We start from the raw sequence: 17764 nt of genomic DNA on the forward strand, positions 1-17764 counted from the left end.
CCAGGTGGTTGAAGTTCACGGCACTTTGTTAAAGTGACTTTTTCTTCCCATCAATCAGCAGCACTACTGACCCTAAAACCCCACGCCGTAATTGCCTTCAGGATTAAAATGGATTGGAGCCTCCGCTGAAATCCTGCATGCATTTTCCATTAGTTTTCGCAAGCAGGAAGTTTGCAGATGCAGACTAAAAGTAAGGACGCAAGGAAAATCTTGGATTAGTTTTTGCTCTTTTTCATCTTTATGAATATTCAAAATACTTGTCAGGAAGTGTAAATAAAGCAGTACATGCTCCTATAAGCTGTTTACCATGCAGAGGATATAGTGCAGTTGTTTGCTTAGGTAAAGAATGGCTGTCAAAACCCTATGTGATTATTCACATGTATTTAATATTGTAATAGGCCTCTATTAAGAGATATGATCGTTTTAGGCTTGGTGTTGTCTAGAGCGAGCAATTGATGTAATTATATCAAATATTAGATTACATAACATTAGATTACAGCTTGGTCCCTATTACAAATACAGAGAAGGTCAAATGACTCACTAGACCGCCTGTAATATGATTACAGTTGAGTCAAAGGAGGATAAGAATCCATGAAAGAAGAATAATGTTATCAAATGCATGTCACAGACGCAGTGAGTCGTCGTTATGTATGCTGTGAAAGCCAATTTAAGAGATGCGCTGTAAAAACAAGCACTATCAAAAGACTCACCATTTGCATATTTATGGTACAAAGAACCGTAAGAATATTGTTCACACAGTAATTGGGGCTGAGCTTACTTGGCCATAAATAGAACACGCAAATTACATGCAGCATCTAAACATGTTCCACCCTCACATTAATGACTGTTTGCTTCCCTCCCACCGCCGAGCGCATTGTTTATTTGTTTCCTCTCTCTCTCACACAGTGTCGAGCAAGTCCTCGTGGGGCGCTGGGGAGGCAATGCAACCTGCTCCCATTAGGAGACAATGATGTGCTGAGCTGATTTCTCCTCTAGTGAATGCTGCAGTTAACCTTGTGTGTGTGTGTTTGTGTGTGTATGTGTGTGTGTGTGTGTGCGCGCGTGCTCATTACAGACAGGCTTTAGCATATGCCCTCAATCTATAGTTTACTGTGCATGGATCAAGCATCAATGTGTCTCCTTCTTCTCTGTCCATCTATTACTCTGCTCTGCCCTCTCATTCTATTACCATCTCTTTGACTTGTCCTCTAGGTCTACCCCCTCTCTTCTTGACATCTCCATCAGCCACACAGGATCGATAGATGTATGGGACCAGAAGGCGACGCGTTTCCACCGAGACAACAGCAAAGTGCATTCAAAAACTGCTTGTTAGTCAAATGTTCCATTCCGCTGCCCTTTCTAGCTGATTCAGTCTTGTTTTCAAGTCTCCCTCTCTGTCTCTCTCTTCTGTCTTGCATTAATTTCAGCATGCAGAATCAATGTTTCTTTATTTCAGAGAGAGAGGAAGGGGGAAAAATCTCTCTAATACATCAGATAAGTGTGTGGCAGAATATCTAAGCTCCACAAAGGGATATCTTGATTTCACTACTCTCGGTGGAGATGTAACTGATATAGACTGATATTTGTTACTGAAATCAAATGATCACTTACCATGGTATGAAGCTTTCAAATACGCTACCCTTCATGGGAAAGCGTTTCTCTTTAATCCCCCTCACTGAGCAGAGACGATGTTTGATGTGGGTGTTGTGTCCAGCCAGTCCTCACTGGGCCACGAAGTCGAATCTGTAAAAGCTGCTTGATGATTAACGTTTATGCAAAGTCTGTCTGCCAGCCTTTAAAACAGCCTGGTTTAGTGACCCGAGCGTGCATCAGACTCCCCGCGCACGCTGCTCCTCGTATTATTCTCCAGTCTGACAGGAAACATGGAAAAACATTTTCTGCCTGTAATCACATAGCTTGGTCTGATTGCACTGTAGTGTTATGGTGTGTTTTTGCCGTTGTGGATGGGTGTTCTAAGGTGGAAGGAACAAGCTGAAAGAAGCAATTTGATCCCACTGTCAGTTAGCTTCATGCATATTGCTCCCGTGGGAAAAACTGGAACAATTTGTTTTTGTGTTATTGAGCAGCCGCTGTAATGCCTCCATTTCTCTGCTGGTTTGACACTCAAAGCTGTGTGCGGCAGCTGAACAGCGGATTGCTGATCCAAGTTGTTTTCATCCGTAAGGCGAAATGCAGGACTCAAAAGGGTTTCGTAATCAGCATTGTTTTGTGCCAATGTTGACCCCAACCGAGAGGGTCTCAACCTTGGGGTTATGACCTCACATAGGGTTGATTGATGTGCAGGTAGGATTTCTAAAACTGATATATTGGTTTTGATTGAAGTACGTTTAGCTCTAGGGATGGCAGTGTTGGTCAGGTGGTTCACCACTTCTTGGATGCACTGCCATGAGGTTTTGTACAGACAATCATAGTCCCCAGAGGATGAAGTGTAATGACTTTGGTTTATGGCCACATACATGAAGAACTGCATCAACTACAGACAGAATCAGCTACATTTTATGTTAAATACTAATTATTTGTTTTAGGTCTCTGTGATTTAAATATGACAGAAACTTATGGCTGTGCCATCTACTAACAGGCCAAAACTGAAGGCCTTGTTTGCCAACACAAGCAAGAATGCAGGATTAACCTGTCATGTGAGTTTGACTGTCTTTCTGCCGTTGTGCCCTTTATTCCACGCAGGTCACACCCTTGAGCAGTCTGGCCAGCCCATTCAGACCTGCTCCAGACCTCTTCTTGTGCCTGCAGCATGGATCTGGACGTTGGCATCAGTTCATTTAAGTTAACAAACAGAAGCAGACAGAAACAAACAACAATCCTTCTGGGGTGAGGGTCATCATACATTGTCCATCATGGTCTCAATGAAAAGTTGCTCTCTGCATTCATCTGCATCTGTATCTCTACTCTCACCGCCTTCGTCTCTCCTCGGGCGAGCTCATATTACATAAGAAGTCCTCTTGAGAACGGCAATCAATTTAAAAGAAGCACAAAGGAGAAAGGTCTGCACACTGTTGGGCTCCAAGGAAACAGTTTAATTCTTGCCTGTCTCTAAAAGAGAAACAAACTATATATTTGGAGCCTAACAGTGTGAAGACCTTTCCCCTTTGTGCCTGCAGTAATTCTTTGATTCATCCCTGAATATTTTTTCCTGGTTGTGTGCATGTCAACATGCTAAACTACAACCCTGATCCTCAAAAAGTTAAAGAATAAATAAAATAAAATTTGATCACTGGTCGTTCATACCTGACACTTTTTGGACTAGTGGGGTTTTGGAATGATGGGCTGTCATAACAATGGGCGGTCCCCCTAAACATCTGCATGTTAATATCGTCATTAGGAGCATGTTAGCATGCTGATATTAGCATTTAGCTCATACCACTGCTGTGTTGAAGTGCAGGCTCACAGTTAACTGATTTGACGGATTTTTAACATAATTATTGCATTGTAATCTACGTGGCGCTTGTATATTTTTACATTCCCTCATGAATCAAAAGGCATGAGTGACAGAAACACAAACATCTTGCAATTGCTGTCAGCCTTGGAAATAGCAGTTTAGTTGCCCGTTGCCTGGGAAATGTAATTGCTCAAATTATAATTTTTCTGCATAATTTAAGGACTTCCTGTTCATGTTGGCTTAAACGTTCATAAAACCTGACTTTGGAAACAATCGTGAGCAAACAATCTCACCAGGGTCTGTTTCATGACAGCTGGACAAACTCCATCCTTGTGAGACAATCAAAAGCTCCAGAACAGCTACTAGATGTTGTGAGATTGTTCCGTCAAAAACAAACGTCATGTTTTGCTGCCTGTGCTGTACCACCACTTAACAGTACGTGTCAAAGTTTTCAGCACGCAGCCTTTCATGGTTGGAAGCGAATGTCCCCATGAAGCACCTGTAAATGCCAAAGAATATCCCCAGAGTAGCTCAAAGTAATGGGCTTTCCTTCCACATTCTGTACGAACGGCGACTAAAACAATGGCTGTGCTCACACCAGTCAATATATCATACAATGACACGTAGGCCTACTGTACAGGACAGCGCACCTATTAGCGTGTGCCTAATATGTCTAATCTATCATGGTGGACGTTCAATCGTTTCCTCAGCAGCTGAAGACAAAACATTACCTTTGTTAGCCATTTTTTTCCCCTCTTTGTCGTCTTCCAGCTTCCACAGCAGCCTCTCTTTTAGTCACGTTCGATGACAGCAGAGTGACTGCGGCAGGTGCCATTTCCCGCTTTCGTAGAAAACAGAAAGGCAGGCAGCCAGGCAGGCCACAGTGATTTAATTGGAATAATGTATGAAATGAGTCAGAGTCGCAAGCAGGGAGTGTTAACTCTCAGCTGTGCCAGCTTCGACAGAGATCAATGCACCTAACCTCAATTCAAGAAAACATTCTTTAATGGATCCCCCCGGGATCTGCGAGGAGCCTCTTCCCTTCTCCTCACTTATTTATTTATTTTAATCTCTTTTTTTCCCCCTTTTCGACTGTGGCACACACTTTTTAATTATCCGCCTGAGGATTACCAGGCCAGTGGGAGAGGATAATTTTTTATCCTGTCACACCAAACAATACTGTTTCTATCACGTTTCATTCATTCAGGATGCACGCTCGCCTCCTTTTTTATAAGGGTTGTACGCTTACGAGTGTTTCACCTAACGGCATGTTAAGGTTACACTTTGATCCTCTGCTGCCTGTACCTTGACATCATGTTTTTGCAGCAACACAGTAGAAATGTCAAGTCTTTAATGGTCAAATTCGAAAGCAATTCAGCATATTCTTGCATGCACGGCTATTTGCATTTGGAGCATAGAGATTCTTTATCCTCACCACCATTTTCTTGCTTTGCTGTCCATTTTCCCCTCTAACAATTCCATCCTTGTGCGAAACTGAATGAAAATCAGACAAAAAGGCCATTATACCACATTTTATCGCGTTATCGCAGCCAACATTTGCTCCAGACAACTGCAGCAGCTCTCGTTGGGAAAAAAGATGCTGTTATATTAGGTCTGCTGTTGGTTTAGAGCTTTTCTCGTGCACTGAACTTCCTCCATGTTGTCGGGTGCATAGAATGGCACACAGGAAAAGGAACATCAGAAAACCACAAGAGGTGAGTGACAAAATATTTGCAGATGTGCTGCTCGTTCACAGAGAAACAAATATGAGATGGGAACTGTCTTATAGTATATATCTCTACTTTTTGTTCTCTTGGGAGTTATTAATTATTCATCAGAGTGATTTTCTTCCCAGTCAGGGATAACGTCCCAAACAATGCTAGGATTTGACAAAGCTCCACTACGCAGTCACATTGTGTCAGAGCTTGTTTTTCTTACCTCTGGTGTCTTTGACCATCAACACAAAACAGCAAAGCCAAAAGCGACCGCCCATTCAGGAGCCGGTGTGTCTCATTTACGCATTCTTTCATTACCAAATGCATCACAATTCTTTAAGGAGACCATCCGTTTTGACATTTACAACAATTAAATGCCTTTGGCTGTCAGAAATTGAATGAACTATGTAACAGTCTGTCGGGCTTTATGAATTTCTTAGCAGACGTGTGATCCACCCTATTTGAAACATGAGATTTTAGCATTTCAATTAATATAATTTTAACTTCTTACAGTTTAATTTTGGATGTTTCCGTTCAGAGCTTGTCAACAAAACAGATTGCGTGTATCTTTGAGACCTGACAAATGTGATAAATGCAGCTCCTTGAAATATTTTGAAATGCGCATTATTTACATCAGTGTTTACTCTTCTTCCCTGCCTTTTGCTGGGGCATAGCTATGTTTCTTCAGGCACTTCTAAAAGTTCACTGCATGTCATACTGTGTAAAGCAGATCGAATAAAGACATGGTCCCAATGTGTGTCAGACTGTTCTGGGGCATGTCATGTGGTGACATGGGTAAACATGGGTCTTGTTGCTGTGATATTGTAAGAATTTGGTCCTAAAGACACATCAACAGGTTCTTTCCACAGGCCATCATTATAATGAACAGTCAAATCAGTCATACAAGCAAGATAACACTAAAACATCCACTAACCTGTACCTCAAATGATAAATTACATGTTTACAGTTTAAAATACACATCCACATCTAAATCCTGTGTGCTGTGCAGACTGTATCTCGACATGCATACAAGCATGTACTATACAGAACAACCCACTTCATGTATGCATCCACTCAATGTATATTTCTTCTTCTGTTTACATCTTGCAGATACGCTTGACTCATATATAGAGGGTGTAATTGTTCTTAGCACTAACCCTATTAGTACATTGTGAGCAGCTTCAAGGTTCAAGGTACATGGTTAATTTATTCATGATTCTGGAACACAAGGTTGTACAATGAAAGGCACGCTGTGGTTCCTTTATGCTACAAACAAAACAAATAAAAAAAAACTATTTATGGTGGAATGTGGAGGATGAATTGAGCCTGAGGAAAGAAGCTGTTCAGTAGTCTGGTAGTGCAGCACTGGGTACTTTTGTATTGCTTGCCAGATGGCAGCAGGGTGAGCAGGCTGTAGCTGGTGTGAGTGTTTTAGTAACCTTTGGGCTCTGTGCAGGCACCTCACCTCACTGATATCATGCTGCACCAATAGGCACCAACAATGTTCTGGGTGGTTTCAATCACCAGCTGCAGAGCCCTGCTGTCCTGGGCTGTGCACATCCCCTACCAACTTATGATGTTTCCAGTCAGGACGCTTTCTACTGCAAGTTAACAAGAACTTGGCACTGGAATTTCACCTTATGAAAATTACGAAATCATTTCTGAGCTTTCCGCATCAGAGTGGAGCTGTGTAACATCCATGATGCTGATTCCCAGGAACCTAAAACTGTTCATCTGCCCCACCTCAGCTCCACTGATGTAGACAGCAGAGTGTGTCTTTGCCTCCTTTGATCTAAAATCAATGATCAGCCGCTTGGTCTTGCTGTTGTTGAGCAGTAGGTTGTTCTCTGCGCACCACCCCGCAACATTCTTCACTTCCTGAATTCTCTTTGTTTAAAAATCAGGCCGATGATGGCGGTGTCATCCACAAACTGAATAATAGAATCCTCTCTGTGCCAGTGGTTGTAGTCGTGGGTGTGCAGCATGAACACCAGGGGGCAGAGTACACGGCCCTGGGGGGCTCCAGTGTTGAGCACTGTGACCGCCAATTCGAGCTGTCTGGTGTCTGTGGTGTTTGTGACTAAGTCCAATACCAAGTTGTAGAGTGACATGTTCCCCCTCAGTTTAATGGGAGAGACATTGTTGAATGCTAAGCTGAAATCAAAGAACAATTAAATCCAAAAAAGCTGATTCTTGACGCAGGTCGTGTTTGGTCGCTAAGCTCTAAGCAGTGAATTTGTTGCACAGTGCGATCTACCATTTGACCACAGTTTTTGATTGTCGATAAGATTTCACCATGTTTCTCTCATCGGTTTTGTGTGGGACAGTTTAAACTTCCTCATTTGCTTGCATGAGAGCATACAAAATGGAGATCTGCCCATCAAAGCGTTGCTCCATAACTCCAACACTCCTTAGGCTGCTGCTAATTCAATTTTATTTTTCAACTGTTGAAGCGAGCGTGTGTCCAGCCTTTCCTCAACAACATGTTTGTGACAGTGAAGGTGTTCGGAGGGAAGTTTGCGGGGATGTTTGGTTGTGAGGCAGGGCCAGCAGCGGGAACGCAGGGAGGCAAAGTTCGGGCAGACTCATGAGCACCCTGCATGAATACATTAAACACGACGCTATATGAATGTGTTCCATCACGTTCCGCATCCTTGAACGTGTCTGCCTGGCTAGTCTGACATTACCATAATTTATTATAGCAAACATGGACACATTTCTGCTGTTATAAATAAATAAGTATATCAATAAACACAATATGATGTTTTCAATGTATTCATGCACCAGTGTACCGCCAGTGTACCTCCTGACGGGAGGGCTGCGAACAACAGATGTGACAAAGCCTTTCCTCGCCGCTCCTGAATGCATGGATCTCTTCCTGTCACTCCAGTCACACATCATCCATTGGCCACAACATGCCACACTGAGATGTGCTGATCAAAAGCCCGAGCTGTCAGCATAACCTGACATTCCTGTTTCCTCCTTCCATAGTGTCTCGTGAACAAGAGACCCACCCCCCATCACTCCATCCTGATAATAATTATAATAAAAATAACAAGTTAAAAATTGAATTTCTCCTCAAATGTTCTGCCGTACATATTAAGGTGTTTTTTTTTTTAAGTGTTTTTAATAGTCTGACCTAAACCAAAGGCAAAATAATGCGTATATATTGCACATAACTGAGAGAAGGACAGCACAGCAGTCTCCTCACATAAGCTCACCTCAGCATAACATAATTTGAACTACAATACCCATAATTCTATTCAGGTAACATCTCATTGCCTAAATCAGATTCGCCCTCTGTGGAACACAGCAAAAACGACTGCTTTGTCCTCGAAAATTGAGGAGCTGAACTTCTCTCACATCTGCTGCTACACGTGGCTGATTCTATTGTTGCTCAATTGTGATTTCCTGAATACCTTGATTACACCAATCTTGCCAGCAGAGGTATCTGCCCTTTGCGTATCCATATGGGACTTTTATTATAGTGCGACTGCACTTTCAGCTCAGCTTCTCTTTCTTCTTCGAACACATTAAGTGATTCAGTGGGCATGGTTAGAGGAGAATGGGAGTGACATCATCCTATGCAAAAAGTGTACAATTATCTCAACAATTTGAATTGTTAAAGGAGAAATAATCCCAGTTTCCCGATACATTATGTTCCTCATGATTTATGTCCAATGCCAACATTCAGTGCCAAAGCAAGTAGTGCGTCCTTTATGTAGCCACCGTGCTACATAAAGGACGTGAGGTGTGGAGGTAATGGTGACTCTCCTGTCGGAGACCAGAGTTTGCATCCTGTTGCAGACCTACAATTAATGTTTAACTTTAATGACGATGCAAACATTGGTATTGAGCATTAACAAATGCTGTCCCTGAATGCAATCCAATGCAAAAAAATCATCCAATAATATCGTTCTTGTCTGGTGAGAAGGCTGCTGCAGCCAAATGCAGCTCCATTAGACATGTTGAGCTTTTTATTTTTGTTCTTTTTGTTCAATTGCCTTAAATCCAGGCAGTTCAAATATAACGCCTTTATTACGGTGGCTAAATCATTAAACAGCGCAAAACATAAAGTGGCAACATGTTTCAGCGGCGAGATCTTCATCAGGGCTGCAAACAACAGTTCAATTGTCTTGTTAAAAAATCTTATAATCGCATCTCCCCTTGTCTCTCATTCAGAAATCCAGAGTGCATGAGTATGCAAATATTTTTCTGCACTCTTGTCTTCAAACTAGTGGATGATTTCCCAAACTTATGCTCGCACATACACAACTTAAACTGAGATTTAAGGTGAGCACAGAGAAACTTTCCCCCTTCAGCAGCCTTCTGGTGTCAAACTCTGCACATGCATCATCCTGCAATATGAGGCTCAAACATCCAAGTGAAGAAATCAAAAGCAAAACACATATTCTAAGTGGAGGGGGAACTTTAAGGTCAGGAATTGAACAGTAAACAAAATTCATGGTTTTGTTTTTAAGGCCACGGTTTGGTAGATTTTTGGGAAAACAAAAAAAAAGCAGAAGGAAGCTTTTTGTCATTTATTTTGGAAAAAGTAAACATTAAATTGAGGCCTGTTGGCTGTAGTTCTTAATTGCACCACTGTGACAGAAAAATGTTAACAAATGTCAATATGCATTTGATGCTGCAGGAGTCCAGCCTGTATATTCACCAAAAAAAAAAAAAAGACTAGTAAACAAACGCATTATGTTGCAGCTTGTGCTCATTTATACAGGGCAGACAGGGCAGGTACAATAAGCTGACAGACATGTGAAGCTTGCTGTAATAGTCAAGCAGAGTTTTCATTAACTCCCAGGGGAAAACATAATGTTTCCATCAACAAACTACTTACTGTAACATATAAATACACATAAAAGCACATGCAGGAAGGCTGTATAGTTAAATCCAGTTTCCCATGCACACAGAAGGACTGGGTACATTGTTAGTGACGAAGCAGATGCAGCGTCTCCGTCTTGAAATGACACATTGTGAACATACTCCCTGCACAATGTATCATTTCAGTCATTTCAATGCTTGACACATACACAACAAATATAGCCTTATGTATTCATGCGTAGAATGGAAAGATGGACAGCAGTGTGTGCGCTGATACATTTCTATTTCTGTCAAACATCTATTGTACTGTATGCCTCATTCATTAGGCTGCATTGTTTTGGGTTCCCGCATCCACAGAGCAAACCATCATGTATAACTCATTCTGATTATTTACTGTCGGAGGCCCCGTGGTGAACAAAGAAGCAGAGGCTTAAGAAGCACCACGGGCCAAGCAGATCATTTGTTGCTGTTCCTTCTCCTCTAATTGAAAAGCAATGAGAAGCATGAGTAATATGCACCCAGGACACCCAGGTACCTCCTGAAACAAATCCACTTCACAGTGTTTCACATTAACAAGTTTAAATATAGTTTGTATTCTGTAACTGAAGATGGAGAGGGGCTGGGAATATTTTGATAGCAGCATAGGAGATAAGTAAGAAGGACGATGCTCCTACAAGAGTCAACCTAAATTAAGATTGAGCACACTACTTGCTCTGTTTATTGTAGTGTGAGCAAGGTGAATTCATGTGGGAGGTCTCATTCATTGACGCACCAAACAAGAGCTTGGGTATAAAAGCTTGAAAAACAGGCAAATACAGAGATCTGCGTGACTGTGCAGCCCTTTGAAACACTGCGAGTGTGATGTATTTGGCTTGTTAGCGGCAGCCTGCCTTGACGCCTCTCATGAAACATCTGGGAAACGTGTTTAGACAGTTGTGCGGGATGATGGGGGCAAAAAGCCAGGCCGTCTCATCCATTTGTATGTACACTGTCACTGTTTTCAATCACACCTACAAAGATTACCCATTGTCCTCTTCACACTGGCCAGAGCTAAACCAATTATGATGGGCAACTATGAATTATGCTGTCAGTCAGCAGCTTTCTGCCAGGTTCTACAGGTCAGCCCATCCTGGGGTTAAAATACAGTAGAGGAGAGCGAATGAAAGAGTGTGGTGAAGTGCGATTAACTGCTCATTATGTCAAGGCGCAGTGGAGGAGCCACGGTGAGGCCAAGAGGTCATCATTTATTTTATGCATCCGCCCTGAAATCATTAAGGAGCCCTGGACTCCACAGGCTGCCAAATAACAAACAAAAATAACACAAAGCATAAAATGTGGAGGGCAACAGCAAGCCTGGTGGTAACAGTCCATTTAATTATCCTGCTATCAGAGGATTCATTATCAGTATTAAAATCAAGCCCTGTTCCTGTACTGGTTCTGGTTCCACATGCAAATTTTCCATTTATAGGAACCTTGTTATTCTCCAGGAAGTTTCCTATAAATGTTCCTATCAGAGTGAAATGGCCTGTAAACAGATCCGGTAAGTGGTCACCGTGATACAAGCTGATCCAACACGAAGGAACGGTGATTCATTGCTTCCTTGAGTCTGACACGGCACCTTCCTTTATAAAAGGAAAGCACATTTTGTCACAATTCTTGGCACCATCTGTTTCCAGCTGTTTTATATCAGTGCAGTGAATGCGCTCACACCTTGCACTGCAGTGGTCAGTTGCAAACCAGTGGTAGATTATGCAGTAATTCACTGACTTTACTGTGTGTACTGATCCACGAGCCATTTACAAAAAGCTGTAAATGATCAATGTATTGTTAATATAATAAAAACTGTTCCATTACTTATGTTGTAGTAATAATATTCTCAAAGGTACAGTACAGTCAAGCACCAGAGAGACCATGGCAAACATTTTGCAGACCCATCAGTGCTCCAAGCTTTGAATAGAGACATTGATCTGAGGGACAAAGAACTTTCTTGAGACACATTGTGGGCAAGGCTTTTGGTTTATTTAAAGGTTTGTCAGAACTGAGAGCCAAGGCCTCACCACTCAGCTGCACTCTGTTAGGAGTCAATGTGGACTCTGAATGAAAGAAAACCAGCTGTAGCTTGATAGCCTTACTGCTGCCAGACAAAAAAAAAAAAAAAAAAAAAAAACCCTCACATTTTTAGTGTAACACCAAAAAATGTTTTTGCAACATTGTACCGGTGCACATAAGTTTTGTGGGTCACGAAGGTAGGACCACTAGTCCAGAAGAGATCCCAGGGGATGGAGAGTGGCTGTATTATACAGTGTGTTCAAACCTTTGTATGATTTGTTAATATGTTTCACATTTGCAAATTAAGATGTACCCCCAAAAATTCATTTGTTAATGACTGAATCATTAATTAATCATTCATATATGCACAAATATAAATAAATATACAGTTACATGAACAAAATTATATCATATTATTGGTAATGTTTATTTGCCATTTGCCTGAAGGTACCCTAAGCTGCATTTGCTCCAAAACCTTTCAGTATACAATCCCTGACACCTGAAATCAAGGAGATGAAACATTGCTTCATAAAAACATGAAAGATAGGCAACCAGATAATTTCTCAGTCTCAAACGCTGTGCCGTGTTTATTTCCTGTTTCCTGTTAATGTCAACAGCTGACAGGAAGTAAATGCTTCAATTCTAAGACTATTTTCTCTTGAGGTATTTCATTGCATTTCTATTTACATAACATCACTTTGAAAGCCAAGTGAACAACATCATAGTCATCACCTGACAAAGTAGTTTCTTCATGGTCGTCTGAACTTATACTGTAACCTTAATTTCACACCGTCCTTGCCCCATGTGTACATCTGGGCATGACTGACAAAGCAGTTTTAATTTGATCATCCCGGCAGATCCACTTTCACTCCCAGACTTTGGCGTTTTGCACTTTGCCGTTTCCCACGTGTGTATCCTCAGGGAGCATTTGTCAAGACAGCCAATTTATCAGATAATAAAATAATGATAATGGTAATTAGATTAATTCTCCTGATCATGACCCGTGCACTTTGAATGCCGATTACCATGTAAACACAATCTCTGTGCGATTTTCCAGGCTGATAGTTGTGTGCCCAAATCAGGGCGCCACACGTGTATCCCTAGGACTAATGAAATAATAACTTTGGCTGCTCAAGCATAGTCGAGTTTTACTTCTCCTTTTCATGCTCCTGCACAACTAACAACAACTCTCCTGCCTGCTATGAAACATTAGCCATCAATTATCTTGTAATTAAGAAATATCTGAGCTTTTGGCACCTATGAACACATTACAAATCCTCCACAGCTGACTGATTTCAGAGCATTGAAAAGCAAATGCAAATAGGTTTTTCAATTTGGGACGGGACGTAGGCTAATTGAGTTGACCTTTAAATTTTTCCTTTTATCTAAAATTAACACCAGAATGTGAAGCAGTGACTGTTTTTGTAACATCACATCCTGATATCTGAAGGACTGAACAGGTAGACTGCCAATGATTCCCAAAAGGACATATTTGACTGTTGGAGAGTCCAGCGACAGGCCAGTGCTTGACCTTCGGGGTGTTAACTTTGTCATGCAGTCACAGTTTGCTTTGGTTTAGGCACCAAAAGCACTTGGTTATGTTAAGAGGATGAGTTAAAATAGGTAAACAGGGGCCTCCTGGGTGAAAGTTGTTAGTTTGACTCATCCAGCCTCCCCACCTTCTCCAGAAATGGGCTTTCTGGCTCTTTCTGGCTGCTTGCACAGTCGACCTATATGGCTGTTTTTCTGGTAAGGGCGGGCTGTTATGTAAAGGGTTACATTTGCTAAATATGCAGCTACACGTCACTCCAGTATGGACTTCTGCAATCTAGTCTATTCATTTCATGACAAATAAAGCACACGAGTAGACTACAACTGACAAAATATTTGTTGCTCTGTCAGCTTTTGTTTGTGTCTTACAGCGCCGCCCTAATACTGGAAAATATCAACCTGAACAATTTCTGTATGCAAATGCACATTTGTACAACACAGATTTCAAGTAGCGTGTGCGTTATAAAAGTTGACAGCGGGTTCACGAGTGTGCAGCCAGCTCGAGGAGCTGCTTCATCACCGCTGGGCGCAGCAGCGTCCCACCCTCTCGCTGCCAGAGAGAGATTTCTTCATCTGAAGCAGGTCGGTGCGCTGACATGGGCTCACGCTGAGCTGTACCCTGGTCTAAGTGCATTTCCTCAGCTGTTTATGCATTTAATGCCAGCTACAGCTATACATGCAGCAAGCCATGAATCACCCAGAGGACGTTTGGGTGGTATAAATCATTTATATTGTTAAGCTTTCAAGAGGACACAGTCATTTATCCTCGGTTCAAGGAGACACAGGCAGCTTAAGACACTTGTCAATGACATGTTTGGAGAGAGCTCATAACAGGCTGTCAAGCAGAGATGAGATGTACGCCATGTACCAAGACAGCACTAAAACCAGCATCCTCTTGCTTATCGGTGCCATAAAGGGATGTACACACACAGATGCAATGGATGGAGATTGTTCGGGCACTCCGCCCCGCAGCTGCCGCTGTAAATTATCACCTGTCATATCTGTGACATTTCAGCAAAGACACTTGATGTGGTGATGCCAGAGATATAAACTTTGGGTGGGGTGGGGGTGGGGTGCACCCGTTGACCTCATGTTAGCGTCTTCCATTTCAGGCGTTTCCTGCTGTTATCAGCCCATCTTAAGAAGATAGATCAAAACATGCAAACAGTGGCAGTATGTTGCCTGAACAGAGATCAGAGGTAGGATAGGCTGATCTGTAATTCACCGTGCCTAATCTGCAGCGGGCGAGATGTGTTTGCTGAAAACAGCTTGTGGTGCTGTGAGACATGAGTGCTGTTAACACTACACACAGGCAGCACAGCTAGCCATATGTCCAGGTGGAAAGTTAAAACACAGGCAAGCCCACGCAGGCCTCACATGAAAGTCACAAAGTAATTAAATGATGCTTTATCTTGAAACATATGCCAGTGTCAAGAGAAAATAGCCTCAATTCAGACAGCCAGTAATGAGAAACACCTGTAATTACTTGGAAATGTCAAGTTCTGTGACAAAGCGAGTAAGCGTATGTGTTGGAGATGGCGGAGAATTACAGCTGGTATAAAAGCTCATGTCTGGAGGTAAACTGTGTGGTGAGTCATTTTGTGTTGCGGGTTTGCTTCTCTAATCGCCTTGTTTTTCTGCAGAAGTTTCTCCTGAGGGAGAGCTTGCCGCGTTCGGAGATGGAAACGACGGAGGGGGAGGACACACTATTCCCACGTGGGATTGTTCTGTCTCTGGAACGGTAGCGGGGAACCTTTCAGCCCACCAGCTCCACACATTTCCGCCGGATCAAATGCTGCCCACAAAATGCCAGTTAGCATTCAGAGGAGAGCGTTCTGTTGGAACAAAGAGGAACACAACAGGGATCATGTGGGGTCTGTGTGTCTGAAAAACACAGAGCTTCATAATGAAAGGGGACTTTATGGCAGCACTTTTAACAAACAACTGCCCATAGTGTCCTCAAACTTTAGGCTTAAGGTCTAATTAAGGGAACTAGAACTACTTAGTTAATGCTCGGACACCATTGTTGGCATGGCTAAAAGAAACCAAATGTTCACTGTTGAGCCAATCATCCACCCTGGCCACCCACAGGACTCATACCACTCTCACACCACTGATATCACATCATATTTGCACAGTAAATATAAGGCTACAGCCTGCAGCTGCTTACTTTAGCTTAGCTTAGCATAAAGACTGGAAACATGGGGAAACAGCTAGCCTGGGATTGTCCAATGGTCACAAAATCTTCTTGCCTGCACCACTGAAGATCACTGATTAACATGTTGTATCTTGTTTGTTAATCTGTACAAAAAACAGCATCTAAAAACAACATTCCTCCACAGGCGAGAGGTGTGTCCGCCTGTATCCTGTCAGGGAGCAGTAACTTCCTGGAGTCTCAGCCCGTTGCCTGGCAATCTCACAAGAAACACATGAGATATAATATATTAATAAATCAGAGTTAATTAGTGAGGGTCAGTGGTGCTGCTAGGCAGATTTGCTTAACAAAGCTCACCTGCTAATTCATATTAACTGTACGGACACAACAGCAGCATCAATCATTTCATCTAGAAGCTCTGCAAGAAAGCGAATAAGTGTTTTTCCCAAAATGTCTCGCAATGGTTTAAGATTTCTGAATGAAAACGAGCTTCAGGTTGGGAAAAGTCAAACATTCAGGATGCTTTGAAACAGATTTTGAATCAGTCAGCTGAAACGCCTCATAAATCCTTTCTGTCAGATAGTTTTGCTGAATGTTAGGGAAAGTCACAAGGATAGTGCTCATATTGAAGGAGCCATTTGTGCTCTTTATCTGATGAAAGCAGATAATGGATTTGCTCAGAAAGTGCCGGTCACCAAAATGAGCCAAACAGCAAAGTTTTGAAGGCCAGTCTGCCCACAGATGGATTTGATATAATCTCATCTGTTTTGAACCATTAAGAAAACCATTAACACAATTTATACAAGTAAAATCTTGCTGATACTAATCATTAACTACTAATTACTGTGACAAAGGCATGCCGGGTGGCAGCATGTGAAAAACCTGAAATCATTTTTAACCTTTTTTTTTACGCAACGCAGCACATCGGTGCCGTCTTGCCACGCGCCATCACAGGCTGACTCATTCAGGGTGAACCAGTCGAACTTTCCTGCATCGACTCTCCAGAAGAGCAGCAATTTCATTACATTCACTCCCCGGATCATTACATCCTGTCTGCTGCACTTTGACCACTTCTTCTGTCTGTTTGTGGAGTGATTTGATATGCATCAAATGACATCTGGTGCACTTAAGGATGGACAACAAAATGTAATAAAAATTAAGTCCCAAATCAATCCTGTTATACTGGATCAGCATAATGGTAGTCTAAAACTCGTCACTTGTGAATGACTGAGCCGTTCAAGGACGACCCTCTCATACCCAGTCATGGTGCTGTTATATGGAATTAGGTTGTGGACCCAAAAGCAGGGCTCAGTCAATGTGCAACAGTTTGATGTAGTTTTACTGAAAGGATGAGGAATATTTGGAGAGTTGAGAGTTGTGGACAGGGGGACGGACTCACAGGACACTAGGGGAAGCAGGCAGGGATCACAGAGGGATTTGAACCAGAGGCACAAGCAAACACAACAATACTGACAAAACTTGGCCAAAGCACCAGTACCAAAAACTGAACAACCTGGTGAAAAGTGGAGCACAATACTGCTGGAGCTCGATGAGTGGACGGGTTGCAGGTGTGCAGGTTAATCGCCGGGAGGAGGCAGGGGATTAATAGCAGGAGGGAAAGGAAAGCCACACCCACACACACCCACCCACCCACACACACACATACAAACACACAAAGAGAACAAACAAGAACCTGTTACCACTCGACCTGTTTACCTGTGGAATGTTCCAAACAGGTGTTTTTGGATCATTCCACAACTTTCCCAGTCTTTAGTTGCTCCTGTCACCACTTGTTTGAAACACATTGCTGCATGAAATTCAGAATAAACAGATATTTACAACAATCAACGAAGCTGATGAAGTAAAACATTCAATATATTGTTTTTATATAGTTTTTAATGGAGTATGTGTCAAAAAGGCTTAACAAATGATCGCATTCTGTTCTCCTAGTTTTGAAAAACATGCTCACTGTGAGCGGCATGCTGAGAAGATTGAAATCTCCATATCTCAAACCTTTGTACGTCTCAAAGTGTTTTCCTTCCT

The sequence above is a fragment of the Chelmon rostratus genome, chromosome 4, assembly GCF_017976325.1.
Source record: "Chelmon rostratus isolate fCheRos1 chromosome 4, fCheRos1.pri, whole genome shotgun sequence".
Taxonomy (NCBI): Eukaryota; Metazoa; Chordata; class Actinopteri; order Chaetodontiformes; family Chaetodontidae; genus Chelmon; species Chelmon rostratus.